At 36.9% G+C, this 22,689-nt stretch overlaps 1 protein-coding gene across 1 annotated transcript in view; it reads left to right on the forward strand.

Annotated features, from left to right (window-relative positions):
• Nucleotides 1–22,689, forward strand: part of CDHR2 (cadherin related family member 2) — a 254,823-nt gene that overhangs the window by 111,784 nt on the left and 120,350 nt on the right. The gene's annotated exons all lie outside the window — the stretch shown is intronic.

Below are 22,689 nucleotides of genomic sequence, written 5' to 3' on the forward strand. Positions count from 1 at the left end.
AAATAATATAATATTGTAACAATGATTTTAATGTAGACTGTGCACAAATTATAGTTTGCTGTCTCCCATGGATATGAATGGGAGCCAAAAACAGCCTTCTGCTGCCTTAAGTTAAACGGACAGTCAAGATTAAACTTTCATGATTAAGATAGGGCATGCAATTTTAAACATCTTTTCAATTTACTTTTATCATCAAATTTTCTTTGTTCTCTTGGTATTCTTAGTTGAAAGCTAGACCTAGGTAGGCTCATATGCTAATTTCTAAGCCCTTGAAGGCCGCTTCTAATCTCAGTGCATTTTGACAGTTTTTCACAGCCAAAGGGCGCTAGTTCATGTGTGCCATATAGATAACATTGTGCTCACACTCGTGGAGTAACCTAGGATTCAGCACTGATTGGCTAAAATGCAAGTATGTCAAAAGAACTGAAATAAGGGGCAGTCTGCAAAAGGCATAGATAAATGATAATCACAGAAATAAAGGGTATATTAAAATAAAAGTGTTGGTTATGCAAAACTGGAGAATCGGTAATAAAGGGATTATCTATATTTTTAAACAATAACTATTCTGGAGTAGACTCTCCCTTTAAGGAGTAAAAAATGAAAGTTGGACAGTTTATAAACTGTAAAATTGTCTTATATTTATCAACATCCACTTTAACAGCTAACAGTGGGTTGGGAATGATTAACACCACTAATGAAAATTATGTTATAATCATTTCCGAATCTTCTTGGTTAATAATTAAACAAATAATACTTTCACATCTTACATATTTAAAATATGCTTGAAATTTTTACTGCATAAACACTGATATTTATATAATAATAATAATAATAATATAATATTTTTTATAATTATAACTGCTTCAATACATGATTGAATATGTAATCCAAGAAATGTCTTGGACAATATGCGGGCACCATCTTGTGAGGTAGTGCAGCCAGTATGATGGGCCAAACCTTTGAGAAGATAATTGAGAGGGACACAATCTGTGGCAATGGGCCGTGTATAGCTGAATGAGAAGAGTGAGGGTAATGGAGTCTCAGATTGAGGTTGTAGGGAAAGTAGGTAACAGACAGCCAGAGATAGAAGCTGAAGTGACAGAACAGGCAGACAGGGTGACCACAAATGGGCATCATCCTCTAGTAGAACCTCAACAGGCTAATTATAGGCCTGGCCTCGAGGTGAGTGGGCAGCAACTGCTACCCACATTTAACATTGCACAAGCTGCTGCTTGTGCAGTGCCGCCCTCTGCTTGCACAGAGCCAATGGAATGCAAGCAGGGGTTGTCATTAATCATACCAATCAGATTGGATCAGGATGATTGCCACACTTTAGGTGGTCGAAACTTTTTTTTTAATTCTAAATAATTTTTTATTGGTTTTTACATCAATATCAACATAGACAACAAACAACAGATTACCCAAAGGAAATCAGGTTATGCATTACATTACAAAAAAACAAAAAACAAATTAGGATGTCACAATAATACAGTATTGTTTGTGAAGCTGATACCTTTTTAAACAAGCATAATAAATGGAGTCAAACTATGTGTAATTGTCTATTCTTAAAGCAAGATGGGGGGAAGGGTGGAGGAAAAAAAAGGGGGGTATCTAAGTTCTTTCACCAATTCCACAATAATACTATTTCAGTATTTCTGAAAGGATGAATAAGGTGGTCTATTTCATTAGGGGGAAAACTTTTAACAAATAAATACCAGACCATGAGGCCTATTTATCAAGCCGTCAACCGCAAATATGCCTGAATTCCGCAGCGTAATTGTTGCGAGCTTGATCCGACCTATTTATCAAAGCCTACAGAAGGGCAAAAGTTGAAATTTGTGACGTAACATATGATCCACCCGTCTCAATCCGACACAGATCGATGCTTACATCATTACAGATGTTCCGAATACAAATCCGGCATTATATGACACCTTTTGCCATTTATCAAATTTCTAACAGGTACCCTCGCCACTATTCTGGCCCAGCGTACTTGGCTTTCAATCCGCCACCCTGGAGGTTGCGGATGCCATAGGAATCAATGGGAGTTTGAAAGCAGCGAAAGCTTATAAAGACCATGAGGCCTATTTATCAAGCCGTCAACCGCAAATACGCCGGAATTCCGCTGCGTAATTGTTGCAAGCTTGATCCGACCTATTTATCAAAGCCTACAGACCGGCAAAAGTTGAAATTTGTGACGTAACATACGATCCGCCCGTCTCAATCCGACACAGATCGATGCTTACGTCATTAGATGTTCCGAATACAAATTCGGCACTATCTGACACCTTTTGCCATTTATCACATTTATAACAAGTACGCTCGCCACTATTCTGGCCCAGCATACCTGACTTTCAATCTGCCACCCTGGAGGTCGCGGATGCCATAGGAATCAATGGGAGTCTGAAAGCAGCGAAAGCTTATGTTCGATGCTGCCAGATATCCCATTGATTTCCACCTAACACCCTAACATAAGCCCAGAGTCTAAACACCCCTAATCTGCCACTCCGACATCGCTGCCACCTAAATAAAAGTTATTAACCCCTATTCCGCTGCTCCCGGATCCTGCCACAACCTAAATAAACGTATTAACCCCTAAACCTCTGGCCTCCCACATCACCACCACTAACTAAACCTATTAACCCCTATCCCGCCGCTCAAGGACCCCACCGCAACTATAATACAATTATTAACCCCTTAACCCCTGGCCTCCCATATCACTACCATTAACTAAATCTATTAACCCCTAAACCGCCAGTCCCCCACATCGCCATAAACTAAATTAAGCTATTAAACCCTAAACCTAACAACCCGCTAACTTTACATTAAAATTACAACATCCCTATCTTATAATACATTAAAACTTACCTTTAGAATTAAAAAAAAAATATGTTAAACTGTAAATTAACCTACCATAACTATTATACTAAAATTACATTAAACTATTTGTCAGTATATTTATGAAAATCTTAGTAGTGCTATCCAAATAATATATCAGCTTATGGCAGGGTTATAATCACAATACAAATAATAATTTTCCTTAAAAATAGAAACCCTTAATTAACATGCACCTACTAGACCATACAATTAATATAAATATCTGAATTCTTTTATTTAGTTAATATCCATAAACATATTGAAATATATTTGCAATAAAAGAAATATGAAATAAATTTATATGCGCTTGAAAACCGACTATTAAGATATGCTATCCTTCTTACAAAACCCAGAAAAATATACCTTCACAATTCAGCCTTATTTACAAATAGCCTTTTATTTATTTAACACAATGGGACTAAAAACCTTTAACATCCAAGCAATACAATTCTAAACAGTGTTTATAAAACAATAGGATAATATATATATTCTGCTATTTAACTGCAATTTATCCTAATACAATATTGACTTAAAACAACGGAACTTTCATAGATAAATCACTTAGTCTACCAGATACAAATTTAAACAATACCTAGGCTTATAAAATATTAACTTGAAATACAAATTGCTTCTTTAAATCTTTTAACTGTACTCTAAACTGTAGTGACTTAGAATTTAACTAATAGTTTTACCAATAGCCTTGAATACGTTACCAGAGTAAAAAGCAGTCGATATCCAATATTCCTTGGTAGGAATTATTTTACCTCAGATCACCAATAAGTGTGTATCGCAATCAATGAGAAAGGTAGATTAGCTTTGCTCAAGTAAAGTAGTATTTCACGCCCAGCAGGAACCAGTTACAAGTTTTAGCTTCAGCAGAAAATCCGTCCTTCTCTCTATTGCATTCACTTTTTATTTAGTTTTCCATCATGGTTAAATTGTGGGTGGTGCCCTTGTCCCTTCTGATTGGATATTTGGAATACCTGATTGGATTGGCCCTTAACGGAGTTGAGCATGTTTACTATGGTAACGCATCTTTTGAACAGTAATTCCCTTAACTGTCCTACTGGTATTGGCCCTTAGGTGGCATCATTACAATCAGACATAGCAATACATTCAATACTATTTCTAAACATTTTACACTTAAATCAGTATTTCTATGAAATGGTTATTTATTTTATCATAATTTACTGCAACAACTATTCACAATATTTTTTTTGGACAAGTTATATCTTAATGAATTTTCTGATAATTTTGATATGAAACATCAAATACATCTAACATTATATTAAAATAATTTATATTTCATTTAGCCTAACAAAAAAATGTATATTTCATAGTCATATCACATCAAAGTAACTTCCATATCTTCATCTCACTATATTTTAAAAGATGTATTTAAAACTTTATAAACATTTATTGCACATTCATATGATATGACTTATTTCACCTCACGCAGGCACTCCATCTGAAATAAAGTAATAAGTGTCATTAATTATTTCTTTCCAGGTCCACAAATATTTATTTAAAAACACAGAGGTTAAGATATTCAATGCTTTCAAAATATACATATATATATACATACATATATATATATATATATATATATATACATCTCATATTCACTAAAATATATACAGTTGTTTTGAAATCATAATGTAAGCCATGTGTCTTCACTGTGTGCTGTATGTTCAGAGTCACACCTTAGCATTTGTCTGTGTTTTCTCTGTGTTATCTTAATCACCACATCTGGTATGTTCCAGGGTTAGTAATCACACAGCATGAGCCACTCAAACAAATCTGTGCTAATTACCAGTCCCTTTTGAAAAATGCCTGCATTTTTCACATCTCTTCAGACGGATCGGCATCTTCCTTGGAGGAAACCCATATATGGGCCTGTATCCTGAAACTGTGTTAGTTTCCAGTTCCTTGCTAAATTATACAATTTCATAATTTAGCATATTGAGTGTGTGAGATCTCCCAGAAATAATCCTTTGTTCTCATTTTAGCCAGGAATGTTTCCTGTGCAATTGAAGAAGTGGGGGAGAACTAAACCTGTTTGAAATTAGTTCTTCTGAATGCAATGAGTTATTTTCTACTGATCAGTGAAAATATCTGATCAAAGATACAGATTTATTAATCTTGAAATATATGATTAAAATATATATTTATTAACCTCACATATACCTCAACATAAATCCCCCTTCCAATTTTAAATAGATGTAGGACACATGTATTTAAATTGGCTTAAATTCAATGGTATTTGGTGAGGACGTTAACTGTATACATCAGAGGCAGTCCTTTAAGTAGAAAGTCCGTTATTTTTGAGCCAGTCATCTTCAAACTACGGTATGTCTTTAGTGTAGTTGAGGATATGACACTTCATTCTCCCTCTATAACTTGTAGTTGGGATCTTGTATGATACGCTCGCAATTGATTGATATGGACCCATTTATCTATGAAACTTTCATTTTTGGGGATCCTTATTTTATAGGCCACTGGAGATATTTTGTCAGTAATGACGAAAGGACCTTTCCATGAGGGAAGAAATTTCTTCTCCCTAACCTGATCTCTTCCAAAGTTATAAAGATAAACTTTATCATTTATTTCATATTCCTTTTTGGACGTTTTGAGATCATAATAGGTTTTGGTGGCAGTTGCGGCTCTTTCTAAATTCCTTTGAGCAAATACAAAGGCATATTGCAGGTGCTTTCTTAGGTTTTCCACATATTGATGTGTATTGGCAGCGTTTATCAAGTTTTGGTCTGATGTACGGTACAGCAGATGCTGAGGTAGAACCATTCTTCTACCAGTCATCAGTTCAAAAGGTGACATCTTGGTAGCACTACTTGGAGTTGCTCTTAATGCAATTAAGACTAAAGGTAGTTTTACATCCCAGTCTTTACCCGTTTCACTCACAAACTTTTTGAGGATTTTAACAATGGACTGGTTGTAACGCTCTACACCACCACTTGAGGCAGCTCTATAAGCAATATGGAGCTTTCTTTTTACCCCTAGTATTTTCCACATTTTGGTCATCACTTCGCTAGTGAAGTGGGTCCCCCGATCTGACTCGATTCTTTGGGGCAAACGAAATCTGGAAAATACATGGTTGATGAGCAATGCTGCACATGTTTCAGCACTATTGTTAGGTGCACTAATGTACTCTACCCATTTAGTGAACAGGCATGTCACGGTTAACATGTATTTGTTACCTCTTGATGATCTTGTTACTGGACCAATAAAATCAATTTGTATATCTGACCATAGCATTACCATCCCCCTTTTCTGCAATGGCGCTCTATGCGTTGGTGCAGTGGGTTGAAACTGTGGGCAGATTAAACACCCTTGACATTAGGTTTGAACATCTTTCAACATGTGTGGCCAAAAAGCGTAGTCACGTAATATTTCATATGTGAGTTTGGCACCGCGATGACCAGATGTGGGAGCATCATGGGCATGTTGAAGCATTAGACCTCTGAACTTGGTGGGTACTACCCACTGCTGGATGCCAGTTTTGGAGGTTCTAATTAACAAACCATCCTGTAATTTGAATTGTGATTTAGATTTTATTAAGATTCTCAGATCTTCTTTGCCAATACAATCATCTTTTGAGATGGGGTTGCTTTCAGGATCTTCTATGTGTTTATAGAAGATGCCTACAATGGGGTTTTCTTTTTGACTAGTGATCAGGTCCTCACTAGGAGAATCCTGACTCCATTGTACCAAGTTAGGCCCACTCTGTTGTTTTGCCTGGTTTCTGGTAATGGCTTCTATCTGAATTGTACCCATTAAATGGTCAATATTAAGGAGTTCTCCAGTTATGGCTCCTTGTTTGGCTAATGAATCCGCAAGGTCATTGCCTTCCTTATCCGGACCTAGCACTCTGGAATGACCCTTGGTCTTTTTCCAGTGTATGGTTAAATCATTGGATACCACCAGATTATCAATCTCGCAGAACAACTTGCCATGCTTGACTGGTTTGTTATTGCTTTTCTGCATGCCATTTCTTTTCCAAGTTGGCAGGTATTCAACAAAACTGTTGCGCACATAATTTGAGTCAGTTATGATCACAAATTCATGAATACCATGTTCAATAGCCATTTCAATGGTTTTGAAAACAGCAGTTAGTTCTGCAACTTGATTGGATCTTGGTCCAATGTTGAAACCTATAGATATATTTGGGAATCCATTTGCCCCAGTTATACCAATGCCAGCGACTAATCTGCGCTCATTATCAATAGTGGCATGGTAAGAACAACCATCAACATACACCCAAGGTAATGTTTGACAATGGTCCTCATTGTACATTTTATAAGGGGAAAGCAATTGTTCCTCCAGAAAATCATCTTCTGATAATTCTTCCCCAGGATCTCTAGCAGTACAGTCGTGGAGCTCAGCAAGCCCTTGTGCTACTGGATTCTTTTTACTCTGCTTGTAGCAAATTTCTAAGGGCCAGCCTTGTAAGGAAAGAGTCCATGCTGTTATGCGGCTATTAGACAAAGTCCCATCTCTTATTCTCTCACTTTGCAAATATAGCAAAGGCTGGTGGGCCGTTTCTACAATAATTTTCTCGCCCTGTATATAGCTGCGGAAATTTTGTAGAGCCCATACAGTAGATAAGAGGGCTTTTTCGCAATCGCTAAATTTTATTTCTACTGGGGATAGATTTTTGCTCGCATAAGCAATGGCTTTGTTCAAATGATCATGCTTTTGGTATAAAACAGCGCTCATGCTTATATCTGTGTAACCTGTCTCTAAGAAGAAAGGTTTACCTCCCTCAGGGTATGCTAGGCAAGGTGCTTGAGTGAGTTTTCTCTTCAGCTCTCTGATGGCTGTCTCTTGAGACTCACTCCAGTGCCATTTCACATCTTTCTTTAGAAGAAGTAGTAGTGGTTTAGCTAATTCCGCATAATTATCAATGAATTTGCGAGAATAATTTGTCATACCCAGGAATGATCTACATTCCTTTAAGTTAGTTGGGTTTTTAGAATTCACTATAGCTTCCACCTTTTTCTTCTGGGGATTTAATCCTTCAGAGGTAACTTCATGTCCCAAGAAGGTTACACGAGTGCGGCACCATTGAGCTTTTTGCAGGGATAATTTGACACCTGCCCTTTGAAGTTGGCTGAGGACGTGTTTAAGCTCTGCGACGTGTTTTTCAAAGTCTGTGCTTTTGATTAAAACATCATCAACATAAGATAAGGTCCCCCTTTCCAGTGCATCAGGCATAGCCTTATGCATGAATACAGCAAATTCATGTCCAGAATTTATGTATCCAAATGGAAGTCTCTGGAATGCATATTGGACCTTTTGGAAAGAGAACTCCATCTTATATTGGTCTTCTTCATGTACCTTTATGGTCCAGTATCCCTGTGCACAATCAATGGCAGTGAATATTTTGGATCCCTGCATTTGTGCTAGGCACTGGTCAATGTATGGTACAGGCCAGCCAGGCATGTATACTCGTTTGTTTAGCTGTCTTAAGTCAGCACACAAACGCCATTGTCCATTGGGCTTAAGGACACCTAGAATAGGATTATTATAAGAGCTGTGCACCTGTCTGATAATACCTCTTTCTTCCAAATTCCTTATGATCTCTACAAGAGAATCATATGAGGCTAGGGGAAGTCTGTATTGTTTAACAAAGACAGGTGGTGCATTAGGATCTGTTTGTATCCTTGCAATGTGCAAGTCTGTAGTACCACAGTCATAAGAATCCTTAGCAAAAATATCCTTGTACTCCATTAGGAGTTCTCGCAGCTGTTGGCGTTCATCATCACTGGAACAGCCATTAGCTAAGGATATTTGTTCTTCGACTATTTGCTGAAATCCTGGAAAGATTTCAGGCTATCCTATTTAATAGGCTTCTTCCAATCTAGAGGTGAGATCCCCATGATTATAGTTTACATTACTCCCATGACTCTGGGTATTGGCGTAATCTTACTGTTTGATTGGCTGATCAAACACTAGAGAGGCTTCTTCAATTTTACAGATGCCTTCCTCTGAGCTGAAGGGATAAATAGACTGAATATTAAATAGACCCTCTGGCATAGATGAGAAGGATTGTTCTATTAATTGTTCTTCAGTTAAGTATCCTTCAGGTATTAGCCCAATTACATTATTCTGGAATACAAAAGTGTAATAACTTGATTCCAGTGCATATCCTATGGTAGTTCCCTTGGATAATGTTATATCCTGTGGGGTCATGTTATGCACAATAATATGTAGTGGAATAGTTCCAATATTCACCATAGGAGTGTAGGTTACTGTGACACCCAGATTTTGTATTCTATGGGAGAGGCAAATCAGTGTTTCAGAAGTTTTTAATTTCTGACCTCTCTTTACCTGTAAGGGTAAAAGAAATTTATCAGCCCCAGCAGGAATTATAACATCGCTAGATACCTGCATATTCACAGCATATGGCAATTGCTGATTTGATTTCAGGGCTGCATTTTCATCCTGAAATACTTCAGGGTCCCCCTTTAACCTGCTCCAAAGGCAAGAATTAATCAAATCTATTTGTATGGCATATCTATATAAGATATCATTGCCAATGTATATTTGATTATGGGGAGTATTTAAAACTAAAAACAGGTGTTTCACTGACTTATTACCAATAGAGATAGATAATAAGCACTTAGCTGTGATGTTATAGCTTTCAGACCTGTCATCCAGGCCGTGGATACAGTGGTCTTGGGGAGAAAGATATTTAATCACTTTAGGTTCAGCTATTTGCGTTAATAAACCTTCGCTTATATAGCTAGCTTCCTGTTTTAAGTTTATTTTGGCATACTTGGTTTTACCAAGGTCATGTACTTGTATAGGGATAAATAGATCCTCTTTAACTCTCTCAATCCCTGTGAGGTATTGAGCGTGGCCTCCCCCCTTAGGGATTTTATGATCCCCCTTGTGGAGTGATATGGTTAATACATCGCCATCTAGGGAAATATTTGCTATCTTTCCAGGCGAAATTTTAAAAGTATTACCATCAGAGCCACTAAAAGGAGTCTGATCATCTATTTGTAGAATAGTGATTTCAGGTACAGAGTTATTCCTGAAATGAATCTCCGCAGCATCTGGTTTCTCTTCCACCACGTGACAGCTATGTCGGGTGCGAGATATACCAGATTTTTCATAATTGATAGGCCGTTTAACTTGTGACCAAATTACATTATTTATGCAATCAATTATGGTGCTTAATCGCTTCAGGAGATCACTACCAATAATTAAACGATCAGTTGGCAGATCCACTATAACGACAGGGTGTCTTATGACCCTGTTCCCCAATTTAAATTTTAACCAGGCAGTACCGTAGACTTTTAGGGAGTCACCCCCAACACCTATTAGAGAACCGTCACATTCTCTTATTTTAGGTTTGTGGGGTGTTAGCTCATTTAGCTGTGTGTAGTACCTGTGGGATAAGATAGTTGCCTGAGACCCAGTGTCAATTAATCCCCTGATAGGGTTGGAGACTGAATCTTGCAGCTCAACTAATACATAAAATCTTCCTGCAGTTTCTACCATTTCACACATAAAGTTGGCGTTATCATACATTTGTGGGCTTTGCCACGTGTTACCTGAGTTTGCCATGCTTTCTGATGCAGAAGAATCTTCATACCTACCTGTTTCCTCTATGACAGGTTCGGCTGGATTCTTGTGTACTGCATCTGTGGAGATAAGGTTAAGAGAGTGCTGCAAGGGAAAAGGTTTGTTAATTTTTCCCGGATGGGGTTGCCTGTCATCACAGCTAAATTGTCCGTTTTCGGTCTGTGGGGAGAGAGTATGATTAGTATCATTGATATTTATTACTACATTTTGTATATCTCTCCCCTCCCCTTCAGGTGATACTGCAGTATTTATGACTGTGCCTGTGGTCCACTGCTGACCACTGGCTGTACCCCTAAAAAAGTATTGTTCGGTTGCTGAGCCGTAGATTTTTGACTCATATTAGCGATTTGTTCGCTCAACCGATTTAACTGGGTAAACAGCATATCTACCTGATTGTACAAGTTACCTCTACCCCTGGGCCTATCTCTTGGTGCCCCATAATAATGATTCCTGGACCATTGGGTTCCCTCAGAATCAGGGCCGCTATTTCTATTCTGGCGTGGTTGCCCCTGGGGTTCAGCTTGCTCAGTATTAGTACCTTGGGGAGCATTATATACCTGGGGTGTCTGGTTACCCTGAGAATATCTTCGCCGTCTATTGTATCTACCCTTGCGCGGATACCAATTATTTGGTGAGTATTCTCTTTGTGAGTAATTATTCACCTGATTATGTCCCCCACTTTGGTTATAGTCTCCCTGCACCTCAACCTGTGTAGGGGAGGGGGCAGAGTTAAACCTCTGTGGAGATGGCCTGTTTTGACTGGCCACCTCTGCATAAGTTCTCTTTTTAGACTCCAAATTGAGGGGGCTAGGTGACACCCTAGTTTCTGCCACAATTTTGGGTTTTGACTCCTTTTAACCCCCTGCTCACTGGACTGCTGAATAGAGTATAACTTTGTACTCTCTTTGATCAGCCATTCCAATGAGCAGTCCTCATCAAAATCTCTGGCTAAGTTGATTTTGATGGGTGTAGGCAGGGCTTCAAAAAATAAATTTACAAATTCTGAGCCGTCAAATTTGGGATTATCTTCAGCCATACTGTACGCATTTTTCAATACAGAAAGGAATTCGATTGGACTCTGATTCGCACGACGCTTTAAACCATATACCGCTATTTTCGCTGCAGTTTTAGTGCGATATTGCCCGAATTCTTTTCTGCATTGTCGTTTTACCCCATTCCAGGAATGAATATTCATATCCTTTAGTGAAGCAAAGAATTTGTGATGCTTACTGTCAAATACCCAGGGCAGATATTCAATTTTCAATTTCTCACTTGTAACATTCATTATAGCTAACGCATTTTCAAAAGCCTGTAAATGATCAATTACAGATGTTGTTCCCTTATTGTAGAATATAGGTACTGCGCGTTGTACGAAGGTGATTATTTTATGGGAATCATAGATTTTATCAGACTTACTTTGGGCTTCTCTGTTAGAGTTTCCCTCCCTCGCGCCAGCTGCGCTACAGCTGTCCTCTGGATTTATATCATGAGGTGACTGCCTATTTGGGAAATCTATTTCTGACCATTAGGGGTCATTTGTCTATATTGTTCTATATATTTTTGTACCTCGTCCCTGACGCGTTCGCTAAAGGAGTTAGCATTATCTGTATTATTCTCACTGTTAATATAAGGGTTTTCATTATGGTGATATGACCTTTTTAAATCGCTTAATTCCTTCTGGCTTTGCGCAAGCTGTTTATTTAAATCTTGTATCTGTGCGAGTAAGTCGAAGTTATGTTTATCTAAGGTGGCTAGGTTTTGGGCAAATTCATCCATTTTATTTTTGGCTATTTTTAAATCCTCTTCGCGTCTGCGTGAGGAACGAATACTATTTTCTAGCTCCTGTATTTGCAATCGTTTGTCTGTGACACAAAACGACATTTCGTCAATAATGCATATTAACAGGGGCCAAGATTTTAGTATTAGTTCCTCTCGCTTTTTGGGAGTTTTGCATTGATTAATCATTAACAATTCTTGGAAGAATTCATTCTCTTCATTCCACATATTATTATTAACGGTAATATTTTTAGCTCTAGTTTCAAGCATATCCACAAAATCATTTAATTTACCAGCAATATTTAACTTCCCTTTAATGTAACTTAAGATATCTTTCTTAAGGACCTGACCTTTAGTAATGGGTATTGTAATGGGACCAATTTCATCGCTATGTATAGAATTAAATGAGTCGCTCCTGGCTACAGACATTATTATATTGGTTTAGTATTCAGTTAAACTAAAACGCTAATACAATTTTTGCCAATAAAAAGAGAGAAAAATTTTATATTTAAAAAAAAAAATATTATTAATTTTGAAATATGAAAAATTTATATTCTGAAATATGAAAAATTAATAATTTTGATTAATTTTGAAAATATGAAAAATTAATATTTTTGATTAATTTTGAAATATGAAAAATTAATATTTTTATTAATTTTTCAAAATTAATCTTTAATAATATTTCAAGATATTAATATCAATCTCGAAATATGAAAATTAATATTTCAGCTTTTCAAAAATTATATCTTCAAAATATTAATATCGAAATATGAATTATTATTTTTTTTTTTTCTCTTTTATAATGATTTCTATTTACTACAAATATATTATATCAAATATGATGAATATTATTAAATCTCATGCAAAGTGCCTCCAATTATTATGTCAGTATATTTATGAAAATCTTAGTAGTGCTATCCAAATAATATATCAGCTTATGGCAGGGTTATAATCACAATACAAATAATAATTTTTCTTAAAAATAGAAACCCTTAATTAACATGCACCTACTAGACCATACAATTAATATAAATATCTGAATTCTTTTATTTAGTTAATATCCATAAACATATTGAAATATATTTGCAATAAAAGAAATATTAAATAAATGTATATGCGCTTGAAAACCGACTATTAAGATATGCTATCCTTCTTACAAAACCCAGAAAAATATACCTTCACAATTCAGCCTTATTTACAAATAGCCTTTTATTTATTTAACACAATGGGACTAAAAACCTTTAACATCCAAGCAATACAATTCTAAACAGTGTTTATAAAACAATAGGATAATATATATATTCTGCTATTTAACTGCAATTTATCCTAATACAATATTGACTTAAAACAACGGAACTTTCATAGATAAATCACTTAGTCTACCAGATACAAATTTAAACAATACCTAGGCTTATAAAATATTAACTTGAAATACAAATTGCTTCTTTAAATCTTTTAACTGTACTCTAAACTGTAGTGACTTAGAATTTAACTAATAGTTTTACCAATAGCCTTGAATACGTTACCAGAGTAAAAAGCAGTCGATATCCAATATTCCTTGGTAGGAATTATTTTACCTCAGATCACCAATAAGTGTATATCGCAATCAATGAGAAAGGTAGATTAGCTTTGCTCAAGTAAAGTGGTATTTCACGGCCAGCAGGAACTAGTTACAAGTTTTAGCTTCAGCAGAAAATCCGTCCTTCTCTCTATTGCATTAACTTTTTATTTAGTTTTCCATCATGGGTAAATTGTGGGTGGCCCTCCTGGTCCCTTCTGATTGGATATTTGGAATACCTGATTGGATTGGCCCTTAACGGAGTTGAGCATGTTTACTATGGTAACGCATCTTTTGAAAAGTAATTCCCTTAACTTTCCTACCGGTATTGGCCCTTAGGTGGCATCATTACAATTAGACATAGCAATACATTCAATACTATTTCTAAACATTTTACACTTAAATCAGTATTTCTATGAAATGGTTATTCATTTTATCATAATTTACTGCAACAACTATTCACAATATTTGTTTTGGACAAGTTATATCTTAATGAATTTTCTGATCATTTTGTTATGAAACATCAAATACATCTAACATTATATTAAAATAATTTATATTTCATTTAGCCTAACAAAAAAATGTATATTTCATAGTCATATCACATCAAAGTAACTTCCATATCTTCATCTCACTATATTTTAAAAGATGTATTTAAAACTTTATAAACATTTATTGCACATTCATATGATATGACTTATTTCACCTCACGCAGACACTCCATCTGAAATAAAGTAATAAGTGTCATTAATTATTTCTTTCCAGGTCCACAAATATTTATTTAAAAACACAGAGGTTAAGATATTCAATGCTTTCAAAATATACATATATATATACATACATATATATATATATATATATATATATATATATATATATATATACATCTCATATCCACTAAAATATATACAGTTGTTTTGAAATCATAATGTAAGCCATGTGTCTTCACTGTGTGCTGTATGTTCAGAGTCACACCTTAGCATTTGTCTGTGTTTTCTCTGTGTTATCTTAATCACCACATCTGGTATGTTCCAGGGTTAGTAATCACACAGCATGAGCCACTCAAACAAATCTGTGCTAATTACCAGTCCCTTTTGAAAAATGCCTGCATTTTTCACATCTCTTCAGACGGATCGGCATCTTCCTTGGAGGAAACCCATATATGGGCCTGTATCCTGAAACTGTGTTAGTTTCCAGTTCCTTGCTAAATTATACAATTGCATAATTTAGCATATTGAGTGTGTGAGATCTCCCAGAAATAATCCTTTGTTCTCATTTTAGCCAGGAATGTTTCCTGTGCAATTGAAGAATTGGGGGAGAACTAAACCTGTTTGAAATTAGTTCTTCTGAATGCAATGAGTTATTTTCTACTGATCAGTGAAAATATCTGATCAAAGATACAGATTTATTAATCTTGAAATATATGATTAAAATATATATTTATTAACCTCACATATACCTCAACATATTAATTAACCTACCCTAACTATTATACTAAAATTACATTAAACTACCAATTAAATTAACTATATTACATATTTAAAAACCTAACCCTACTCAAATGATTGAAATCTACAATTAAAATATACTAAGTTACAAAAAATAAAAACACTAAGTTACAAAAAATAAAAAACACTAAGTTACAAACCCCCCCACATTATCAAAAATAAAAAACAATTACACCTAATCTAATAGCCCTATCAAAATAAAAAGGCCCCCCCCCAAAATAAAAAAAACTCTAGCCTACAATAAACTACCAATGGCCCTTAAAAGGGTCTTTTGCAGGGCATTGCCCCAATCAGCTCTTTTACCTTAAGAAAAAATACAAACACCCCCCCAACAGTAAAACCAACCACCCACACAACCAACCCCCCCAAATAAAAATCATATCTATTAAAACCTAAGCTCCCCATTGCCCTGAAAAGGGCATTTGTATGGGGATTGCCCTTAAAAGGGCATTTAGCTCTTTTACTGCCCAGACCCTACTTTAAAAATAAAACCCACCCAAAAAACCCTTAAATAATCCTAACACTAATCCCCGACGATCCACTTACAGTTTTCGAAGACCGGACATCCAGCCTCATCCAAGCGGCAGAAGTACTCATCGAAGCTGGCAGAAGTCTTCATCCAAGTGGGCCGAAGTCCTCATCGAAGCCGGCAGTCTTCATCCAGACGACATCTTCTATCTTCATCCATCTGGCGCGGAGCAGATCCATCTTCAAGACATCCGGCGTGGAGCATCCTCTTCTTCTGATGGTTGCTGTAGAATGAAGTTTCCCTTTAAGGTACGTCATCCAAGCTGGCATCCCTTACATTGCTTTTGGCTGATAGAATTCTATCAGCCAATAGGAATTAAAGGGGAAAAAATCCTATTGGCTGTTGCAATCAGCCAATAGGATTGAGTTTTCATCCTATTGGCTGATCCAATCAGCCAATAGGATTGAGCTTGCATTCTATTGGCTGATTCAATCAGCCAATAGGAATTAAAGGGAAAAAAACCTATTGGCTGTTGCAATCAGCCAATAGGATTGAGCTTGCATTCTATTGGCTATTCCAATCAGCCAATAGAATGCAAGCTCAATCCTATTGGCTGATTGGATCAGCCAATAGGATGAAAACTCAATCCTATTGGCTGATTGCAACAGCCAATAGGATTTTTCCCCTTTAATTCCTATTGGCTGATAGAATTCTATCAGCCAATCGGAATGTAAGTGACGCCATCTTGGATGAGGTACCTTAAAGGGAAACTTCATTCTACTGAGACCATCGGAAGAAGAGGATGCTCCACATGTCTTGAAGATGGATCTGCTCCGCGCCGGATGGATGAAGATAGAAGATGCCGTCTGGATGAAGACTTCTGCCGCCTTTGATAAGGACTTTGGCCCGCTTGGATGAAGACTTCTGCCGGCTTCGATGAGGACTTCTGCCGCTTGGATGAGGATGGATGTCCGGTCTTCGAAAACTATAAGTGGTTCGTCGGGGGTTAGTGTTAGGTTTTTTAAGGGTTTATTGGGTGGGTTTTAATTTTAGGTTAGGGACTTTGGGCGGTAAAAGCGCTAAATGCCCTTTTCAGGGCAATTGGGAGCTTAGGTTTTTTAGATAGGTTTTTATTTGGGGGGGGTGGTTGTGTGGGTGGTGGGTTTTACTGTTGAGGAGATGTTTGTATTTTTTTTTTTACAGGTAAAAGAGCTGATTTCTTTGGGCAATGCCCCGCAAAAGGCCCTTTTAAGGGCCATTGGTAGTTTATTGTAGGCTAGGGTTTTTATATTTTGGGGGGGCTTTTTTATTTTGATAGGGCTATTAGATTAGGTGTAATTGTTTTTTATTTTTGATACTGTGGTTTGTTTTTTTTGTAACAGTGTTTTTTATTTTTTGCAACTTAGTAATTTTTAATTGTAGATTTCAATAATTTGAGTAGGGTTAGGTTTTTAAATATGTAATATAGTTAATTTAATTGGTAGTTTAATGTAATTTTAGTATAATAGGGTAGGTTATTTAATATTTTAATATAGTTTAATGTAATTTTAGTATAATAGTTAGGGTAGGTTAATTAATAGTTTAATTTAATTCTAAAGGTAAGTTTAAATTTATTATGAGATAGGGATGAGGTAATTTTAATGTAAAGTTAGCGGGTTGTTAGGTTTAGGGGTTAATAGCTTAATTTAGTTTATGGCGATGTGGGGGGCTGGCGGTTTAAGGGTTAATAGGTTTAGTAAATGATTTTGATGTGGGAGGCCAGGGGTTAATACATTTATTTAGTTGCAGCGGGGTCCGGGAGCGGCGGGATAGGGGTTAATACATTTATTTAGTTGCGGTGGGGTCCGGGAGCAGCGGGATAGGGGTTAAACATTTTAGTATAGTCGGGGTGTTTAGTGACAGGATATAAATAAAGTTGGGAAAAAGCCGAATAGCAGTGAGATCGATGACTGTTAGTTAACAACAGTCCACTGCTAATTGCCCCGTACTTGGTGCGCTGCTTTTTACCAGCTTTTTTGATAAATATTGAGATCGTATTCTGGTCCGCGGCCGCGATGTTAGGTGAGCGTATTGGTGCCGGCGAATGCAGCATAGTTGACGGTTTGATAGATAGGCCTCCATTTCTTAAAGAAAGTGTCAATATCTTGATCATTATTCCATCTCTGAAACACAGATGACTGGGTACCTTGTTGAAATTCTGGGTTTCCAAGAATAGTTTGGAATTTGGAAATATTAGCCCTGATCGCTAAAATTACAAGAATCTTACGCCAGGCTAATATAGGTGTATATATGGATTTGAGTTGCTTTACATTTTTAGGTATTTTATTAGGTCCACAGTGTATCAGGGATACCGGGAAAAATGGGTAGGTCACACTTTTTTTCAAGAGCATTATTAGTAAAATAATCTAAGTTTAAAATCCAGTCAACCGCTATCCTAGCCAAGAATACTAGATTATATGAGTGAATATCAGGTAGTGCTAAACCCCTGGCTTTTCTGGCTAGAAAATGTTTTTTAAGTGAGATTCTCGATCTCTTACCTTGCCAAATAAACCTTCAAAGTGAGGCATTGAAATCTCTTAAATCCTTCCCTCTTAAAAAACTGGGGTGTTTTGCAAAATATATAAGATTTTTGGTAAGAGAACAATTTAAAACAAATCTTTCTGTCTTAAAATGGAAAGTGGAAAATGTTGCCAATTCTTCATATGTTCTTTAAAGGGACACTGAACCCAAATTTTTTCTTTCGTGATTCAGATAGAGCATCAAATTTTAAGCAACTTTCTAATTTACTCCTATTATCAAATTTTCTTCATTCTCTTGGTATCTTTATTTGAAATGCAAGAATGTAAGTTTAGATGCCGGCCCATTTTTGGTGAACAACCTGGGTTGTCCTTGCTGATTGGTGGATAAATTCATCCACCAATAAAAAGTGCTGTCCAGAGTACTTTATTTTTCAAATAAAGATAGCAAGAGAACGAAAAAATGATAATAGGAGTAAATTATAAAGTTGCTTAAAATTGCATGGTCTATCTGAATCACAAAAGAAAAAAATTGGGTTCAGTGTCCCTTTAACTCTATCAAGTACAGGAGTATATTAAGTTTGTACCAGTTCTCTGGATGAAGAGATATAACAACACCTAAGTACTTAAAGGAATTAGTAACCACTTTAAAAGGAGTTACACCAGCTAAATCCCTATTTTTCCTAATCCATAAGATTTCCGACTTTGAAGCATTAACCTTGTAGCCATAAAAAGACCCAAACGCCTCAATAAGGGATAGAACTTTTGGAATATTTGTCTTAGTATTAGACATATATAGGAGAATATCAGCTGCATATAAAGTTATCTTTAACTCCTTGTGTCCAACTTTAATACCCTCCTGATATTGTCTTATCATGATAGCCAAGGATTCAATTACAATATTGAAAAGCAAAGGAGATAGAGGGTATCATTGGCTCGTGCCTCTTTTAAGAGTTATGTCAGATGATACATTATTATTCACTATTAATTTTGTGATGGGGGTGCTATACAGGTAAAAAATAAATTTAACAAAGTTTTCTTTGAATCCGAATTTAAATAAAGAAAATATTAGATGATCATAATGGACTGAATCAATTGCTTTTTCAGCATCGATCGATATGATTGCTAAATCAGAAGAGATGATCTTTTCCTGTGTAGAAGGTCCCTTTAAAAAATTATAACAATCAATAGTTAAAGTCTCCCTAATCTTAGCAGCAGAGTTTCTTTTATACATAAACCCAGCCTGATCTTTGTGTATAATATTAGGCAATATGGTTTATAATCGGCTGGCAAGAATAAAAGTAAGTAATTTATAATTGGAATTAAGGAGTGCTATAGGTCTATAAGATTCTTTTTTTGTAGGATCCTTTCCTGGCTTCAAAATCAACGTGGTCATAGATGCAGAAAAATTGGGGGGGATAGGTTTATTTTCAATATAGAAATAATAGAAAAGATTTTCCAAGTAAGGTGTAATATTTTGGACTAAGATTTTATAAAATTCATTGGGGATTGCATCCTGCCCAGGTGCCTTATCTGTTGATACATTTTTGATAGCTTTTTTTATTTCATTTTCCGTAATGGGGCATTCATATTCGTACTTGATTCAAAAGATAGGGTAGGATTCCCTCAGAATTCATCCCTATTTTGCATTTTAGATTCCTGAGAGGAGTATAAGGTCTTACAATATTTAGTAAAGACTTGCAATACCTCTTCTGGAGTTGTAGCAAATGTTCCTTCATTTTGAATTCTTTCAATTACTGGGGGTTTATTAATATTCTTTAGCGCTGTGGAATCTGTTGGTGCTCTACAAATAACCAATAATAATAATAATTCTTATCTAGAGCAGCTAATAGTTTTCCAGATTTATTTCCATATTTATAAAACTTGGCTTGTGATCTTATTTCAGATTGTGTTGCCTTGTGGATTAAAAAAGTATCCCTTGGGGGGCGGAGCCAACCGCCAAGCAGAGCAGAAGCTAACATATAGAGCTCTCCAAACCAATACTTGTTTAAACTATTAAAAACTACTATTTCTTGGGCAAATATCAGATCTACACTCTTCTATAAGTTCTGTTAAGAGGCCCCTGAACCAGCCTATCTGATGAAGATTTTAGAGAAGACGCTTTGTCATTAAGCTCCAGCATGAAGCAGCCCTGAACTAGGAAAGCTACAAGCCGCCATTTCTGAGGCCTAGTCTTTCCTTTCTCAACTAGGCGGATTTCAACGCATCACTTCTCCATAGAAAGCTACTACAACAAAATCTTCTGTGGTGGGGACCCGGACCTGCAACTGGACCCCCATAACTTTTTAACTACTAGCAAATATCCTGTCTTGTGATTGCTACTCCGTTCAGGGCAGCTGAACCCCCCCTCACCATCCTCCTCCCTCCCTCACAGTGGGGACACCGCGGAGAGCTACGGAACGACAGCTGTGAGTGACAGCTTCTGTGTCACTCACTGGCAGCTGCCTATACATATCCATCGCACTTACCAACATGGCACTTGTATACAGGGCGGAGGAAATCCTATGTCAGAGATCAATAGTACAGTATCTTGATCTCCAGCAAAGCCTGCAGGCACTCATGGATCTGGCTAAGTTCCTGCCACAAGTCAGAGCGGCTCCGCTGCAGAGGGACACAGAGACCTGTCTGGACCGCAATAAAAAGCGGCACCTGAGAGACTGCGCTATACCTACTACAGCACAAGCCCTTGTGACTAAATCCACATCACCCTGCAGCGAGTCACTGACTAATGAGACACTTTCAAGAAGCCGCTTTGTACCCCAGCCACCTAGATGTGCGGCTAATATCGGGACTCACTCTGCTTTCTCTCAGGACTCCCCTAGGTACGACCTGGGGAAGACGCACAAAGGAGATTAAAAAATATGCAGAACCGGCTGTGACCCACTGTGCTGTGTTGTCCAGATATCCCCCACCTTTCCGATAGTGCCCACGCACACCACGTGGGAAACATGGCATCGAATCTTTGATCTGGACCTACACTATCTAGTTGTGCCCAAATCTGGAATAGGCTAAGTGTATTTACCCATATATTTGGTCTCCAGGGGATATGGGTCTGTTTTATAGCAGTCGACTCCTCATGCACCATGACCTCCTCTCTTTAAATAAAAGTCTCTCATGGTTCACATGAGGTAGCAAGATAGCCCAGCACAGATGTCTAATCCTCTAAAGACCTAATAGAGATTGTTAAGCCTTTTCATATGTTGTCAAGTTATTGTATATATGAAGTCTATCTGACAGATGTTTACCTAATAGCTGACGACCACTCTTATCACCTCAAGAGACTCCCCTCCTATAGCACACAAACCTATGAGGCCTGGCATTGTTTATTTCTTCATGTTACCCTATCATCTTTTTTCTCGTTTCATGACTCACCTCCCCTATCTCTTAATCCACATATGAACACCCAGTGCACTTCCTAAGTCTCCCTTCTCCCTGTGTATAGTAGGGTATAGTAGTGCATATTTGTCTATACATGCCACACTTAATTTAAAGCAATTCATTATAGCTCCGCTCCCCCCCTCCCCCCCCTACACTGGGTTCTTTACCCATTTCTCTTTTAACCTAAGCGGCTCTTGCCCGATGCATTCTTTTCCTGCCCTTGCAGATTTATTACCAATTATATTGTTGACATAAATTTTTTGACATACTATCATCTTGCATCCTCTTCAGCTTACAGAGTGTGGTTACATAAGCTTACCTAGCCACAAGACAAAGATTTAAGTATGTTAACCCACACCCATACTATTCCTCATAACAGTAAAAAGAGACCCTATATTTACTTCTGTGACCTTACACCGTACTACCCGCTTACAAATGAAGACCTAAGTGTATGTTGGGTGCGAGAAATTATTTTCACTTAGATGTTTAACACTCATCGTGTACTTTTACATATCTGTAAACCTATATGCATATATTCATGTGAAGTTGTAATATGTTATTATTTCTTGTGTGTCTCAATAAAAAATTTATTTAAAAAAAAAAAAAAGTATCCCTTTCTCTTTTCGCCCTATTATAGGTATTCCAATTTTCTGTGGATCTTTTAAAAAGTATTGGTTATATGACTTGGTTAGAAAGTTTAAAACCTCCTGTTCTCTTTTCCTATTTCTTTTCCATAATGCTAAAGTGTATGCTATAATTTCCCCCCCCTTAGCACCACATTGGCCATTTCCCAAAATACTACTGGTGTAACTATATAGTCTCGGTTAAACTGTAAGAATTCATCGGCCCCCCTCACGCAGCACCGGTGGGAGGGAGGATGTAGCTAAGTTAGTTCTCAGCGTTGCTAGTTGTCAATCACTGATATCTTTTCCACTTGACGCCTCCTTAGACGCCGGAAGGTGCCGGTATCTTGCA

This window comes from Bombina bombina, chromosome 6 (genome assembly GCF_027579735.1).
Source record: "Bombina bombina isolate aBomBom1 chromosome 6, aBomBom1.pri, whole genome shotgun sequence".
In the NCBI taxonomy this organism is placed as follows: domain Eukaryota; kingdom Metazoa; phylum Chordata; class Amphibia; order Anura; family Bombinatoridae; genus Bombina; species Bombina bombina.